At 47.9% G+C, this 5,000-nt stretch overlaps 1 protein-coding gene across 1 annotated transcript in view; it reads right to left on the bottom strand.

The window, feature by feature from the left end:
• cfap36 (cilia and flagella associated protein 36) overlaps nt 1-5,000 on the bottom strand; it is a 33,238-nt gene that overhangs the window by 532 nt on the left and 27,706 nt on the right. The gene's annotated exons all lie outside the window — the stretch shown is intronic.

Below are 5,000 nucleotides of genomic sequence, written 5' to 3' on the forward strand. Positions count from 1 at the left end.
CCTCTTCATCAGGAGCTGTTTTCATACATCAACTAGTTCAGACTAGACACGCCCACAAAGCAGGGCCTGAAATTTACTTTAGCTTTCAGTTTATATTCTTAAATTTGATCTATAAATTAAATTAGAATAATAAGACACTGTAGGGCTGTTACCAATCAAATGAAATAATTTACACTGAAAAATTACAACTGCAATTAAAAAATTTTTATGAGATTGTTTTAAATATTTTTGAATATACAAATAAGAAAAGTTGGAAAGAATGTTTAAACATGAAAGTAAAGCACCAGTAGGTGGCGGCAGGTGACCGTTTTAATGAGTGAGTCATTGAGTCGATTCGTTCAAACAGATAATTCATTCAAGAATGAGGCAGTCGTTTATGGATAGGTCATTGAATCTTTGATACAAACGATTCATTCAAACACTGAATCACTCAGTAACATTGATTTCTCCTCGAGAGGCTGCGCAAGCGTCAACAGCTCAACATTACAGTCAGTTTATTATTTTATTATACATAGATTGACAGTGTTACCCGCCAATTGCAAAATTCACCCGCATTTGGCGCGTGGTCAGGTGTTAATTTCAGGCCCTGCCCCCAAGTCTCCTTAGTCTGATTAGTCTCCTTAGTCTCCTTAGTCTCCTTAGTCTCCTTAGTCTCCAGCCTCTGGCCAAAAAATCTCAGATGACGCAAAATGACGATATTTGTGTCATCTGAGGATTTTTTCCAGAAATAAAATGCATAATTCTCTCGTCTCAGGGGGATATGAGGGGGGAAAGTACCATAATTCAAATATACTACAGGATTTCTATTGATACAAAGCCTAATGCTAAATCACTGAAGTGACCCTTCAAAGGGGTGGTAAACCACAATTTCACTTTTCTAACTTTAGCTAGTGTGTAGTGTTGCTGTTTGAGCATAAACAACATCTGCAAAGTTACAACGTTCAAAGTTTAAAGCAAAGGGAGATATTTGCTTTTAAAGAAATCAATTTCTAAGGACTACAGCAAACGGCCAGTGGGAACTACAGACATTCCTCCAGGGTCTGTGACATCACCAGCCACAATATTTACATAACCCCCTCCTCCGAGAATATTAAATAAGGGGTGCGAGGCCATTTTGTATCGCCGTGGGGAAGAGTCGTTGTGGTATAGTTAGGCTGGAGTGTTGTTGTGGTATAGTTAGGCTGAAGTTAGGCTGGAGTGATGTTGTGGTATAGTTAGGCTGGAGTGGTGTTGTGGTATAGTTAGGCTGGAGTGTTGTTGTGGTATAGTTAGGCTGGAGTGGTGTTGTGGTATAGTTAGGCTGGAGTGGTGTTGTGGTATAGTTAGGCTGGAGTGTTGTTGTGGTATAGTTAGGCTGGAGTGTTGTTGTGGTATAGTTAGGCTGAAGTTAGGCTGGAGTGATGTTGTGGTATAGTTAGGCTGGAGTGTTGTTGTGGTATAGTTAGGCTGAAGTTAGGCTGGAGTGATGTTGTGGTATAGTTAGGCTGGAGTGGTGTTGTGGTATAGTTAGGCTGGAGTGGTGTTGTGGTATAGTTAGGCTGGAGTGGTGTTGTGGTATAGTTAGGCTGAAGTTAGGCTGGAGTGATGTTGTGGTATAGTTAGGCTGGAGTGGTGTTGTGGTATAGTTAGGCTGGAGTGTTGTTGTGGTATAGTTAGGCTGGAGTGTTGTTGTGGTATAGTTAGGCTGGAGTGTTGTTGTGGTATAGTTAGGCTGGAGTGTTGTTGTGGTATAGTTAGGCTGAAGTTAGGCTGGAGTGGTGTTGTGGTATAGTTAGGCTGGAGTGTTGTTGTGGTATAGTTAGGCTGAAGTTAGGCTGGAGTGATGTTGTGGTATAGTTAGGCTGGAGTGGTGTTGTGGTATAGTTAGGCTGGAGTGGTGTTGTGGTATAGTTAGGCTGGAATGTTGTTGTGGTATAGTTAGGCTGGAGTGTTGTTGTGGTATAGTTAGGCTGGAGTGTTGTTGTGGTATAGTTAGGCTGGAGTGGTGTTGTGGTATAGTTAGGCTGGAGTGGTGTTGTGGTATAGTTAGGCTGGAGTGTTGTTGTGGTATAGTTAGGCTGGAGTGTTGTTGTGGTATAGTTAGGCTGGAGTGTTGTTGTGGTATAGTTAGGCTGAAGTTAGGCTGGAGTGATGTTGTGGTATAGTTAGGCTGGAGTGATGTTGTGGTATAGTTAGGCTGGAGTGGTGTTGTGGTATAGTTAGGCTGGAGTGGTGTTGTGGTATAGTTAGGCTGGAGTGGTGTTGTGGTATAGTTAGGCTGGAGTGGTGTTGTGGTATAGTTAGGCTGGAGTGTTGTTGTGGTATAGTTAGGCTGGAGTGGTGTTGTGGTATAGTTAGGCTGGAGTGGTGTTGTGGTATAGTTAGGCTGGAGTGGTGTTGTGGTATAGTTAGGCTGGAGTGGTGTTGTGGTATAGTTAGGCTGGAGTGGTGTTGTGGTATAGTTAGGCTGGAGTGGTGTTGTGGTATAGTTAGGCTGGAGTGTTGTTGTGGTATAGTTAGGCTGGAGTGGTGTTGTGGTATAGTTAGGCTGGAGTGTTGTTGTGGTATAGTTAGGCTGGAGTGGTGTTGTGGTATAGTTAGGCTGGAGTGTTGTTGTGGTATAGTTAGGCTGGAGTGGTGTTGTGGTATATTTAGGCTGGAGTGGTGTTGTGGTATAGTTAGGCTGGAGTGGTGTTCTGGTATAGTTAGGCTGGAGTGTTGTTGTGGTATAGTTAGGCTGGAGTGGTGTTGTGGTATAGTTAGGCTGGAGTGGTGTTGTGGTATAGTTAGGCTGGAGTGTTGTTGTGGTATAGTTAGGCTGGAGTGTTATTGTGGTATAGTTAGGCTGGAGTGTTGTTGCCGCAATGCCGACAAAATGCTGTTATTTTCATCCGGATTGCAGGTCCGCTTTGTTTAGCCTTCAGGGACGGGGGAGTTGGGGATCAATGGTTAAACTTTATTTTTAACTCGGCCCCTCATAATTATTACCCAAATCTCTCTCTCTGTGCTGCACATCTCACAGAGGAAAGCTTCCGCAATCTTTGCGAGCTCAATGCAGGATTCGCACAACAGCTTGTACTGAAAGATGGATTTAAAAACAGAAGCTGTTTACGGGCCACAACCTGTAAGTATGATTTATTTTTCGTCAATATGTTTTCCTGTAATTGTTTGTATTGTTAATTGTACGTTGTAGGAAGTAAACAAATGACAACGCTGCTCTGCAGACCAGTTTGCTAAATGCTCATTCATACTTAACGTTATCCGACAAACACCTAACGTTACAAACTTTACTTAAATCTCAACAGCGAACTTGGATTTAGTGTGAATTATTCTTTGATAAGAGCTTTTGTTGAACTGTCACCTTATCGTGGTGGAGAGGTTTGAGTAGCCGAATGATCCCTGGAGCTATGTTGTCTGGGGCTATATGCCCCTGGTAGGGTCTCCCAAGGCAAACAGGTCCTTGGTGATGGGCCAGACTAAGAACAGTCCACAAATCCTTTATGATGACAACTACAGCAAGGACCGAGACGTCGCCCGGCATGGCGCAGCCGGGGCCCCACCCTGGAGCCAGGCCCGGGGTTGGGGCTCGTATGCGAGCGCCTGGTGGCCGGGCCTCCCCCCATGGGGTCTTCGAGTCGGGGATAGGTCTCTCACTGTTGTGTGTGCCTACGGGCCGAACAGCAGTGCGGAGTACCCGGCCCTCTTGGGGTCCCTGGGAGGGGTGCTGGAAAGTGCTCCGACTGGAGACTCCGTCGTTCTACTAGGGGACTTCAACGCCCACGTGGGCAGTGACAGTGACACCTGGAGGGGCGTGATTGGGAGGAACGGCCCCCCTGAACTGAACCTGAGTGGTGTTCTGTTATTGGATTTCTGTGCTAGCCACGGTTTGTCCATAACGAACACCATGTTCAAGCATAAGGGTGTCCATCAGTGCACGTGGCACCAGGAAACCCTAGGCCGGAGGTCGATGATCAACTTTGTGTTCGTCTCATCGGATCTCCGGCCGTATGTCTTGGACACTCGGGTGAAGAGAGGGGCGGAGCTGTCAACTGATCACCACCTGGTGGTGTGTTGGAGCCGATGGCGGGGGAGGAAGCTGGACAGACTCTCTGGCCGAGTCTCCTGTCAGAGAGATCTTCAACTCCCACCTCCGGCAGAGCTTCGACCGGATCCCGAGGGAGGCTGGAGATATTGAGTCCGAGTGGACCATGTTCTCCACCTCCATTGTCGCTGCGGCCGCTCGGAGCTGTGGCCGTAAGGTCTCCGGTGCCTGTCGAGGCGGCAATCCCCGAACCCGGTGGTGGACACCGGAAGTAAGGGATGCCGTCAAGCTGAAGAAGGAGTCCTATCGGGCCTGGATGGCTTGTGGGACTCCGGAGGCAGCTGACCGGTACCGGCAGGCCAAGCGGACTGCAGCCCGGGTAGTTGTGGAGGCAAAAAAAATAATCGGGCCTGGGAGGAGTTTGGTGAGGCCATGGAGAAAGACTATTGGCTGGCCTCGAAGAGATTCTGGCAAACCGTTCGACGCCTCAGCAGGGGGAAGCAGTGCCTACCAACACTGTTCACAGCTGGGGATACTGGGGATATCGTCGGGCGGTGGAAGGAATACTTCGAGGATCTCCTCAATCCCACTGACTTGTCTTCCGTTGAGGAAGCAGTGGCTGGGGACTCAGAGGAGGACTCGTCCATCACACGGGCTGAAGTCACCGAGGTGGTCAAGAAACTCCTCGGTGGCAAGGCATCGGGGGTGGATGAGATCCGCCCTGAGTACCTCAAGTCTCTGGATGTTGTGGGGCTGTCTTGGCTGACACGCCTCTGCAACATCGCATGGCGGTCGGGGACAGTGCCTCTGGACTGGCAGACCGGGGTGGTGGTCCCTCTTTTCAAGAAGGGGGACCGGAGAGTGTGTTCCAACTACAGGGGGATCACACTTCTCATCCTCCCCGGGAAAGTCTATGCCAGGATACTTGAGAGGAGAATTCGGCCAATAGTTGAACCTCGGATTTAGGAGGAACAGTGTG

The sequence above is a fragment of the Gobio gobio genome (genome assembly GCF_949357685.1).
Source record: "Gobio gobio genome assembly, chromosome: 18".
Classification (NCBI taxonomy): domain Eukaryota; kingdom Metazoa; phylum Chordata; class Actinopteri; order Cypriniformes; family Gobionidae; genus Gobio; species Gobio gobio.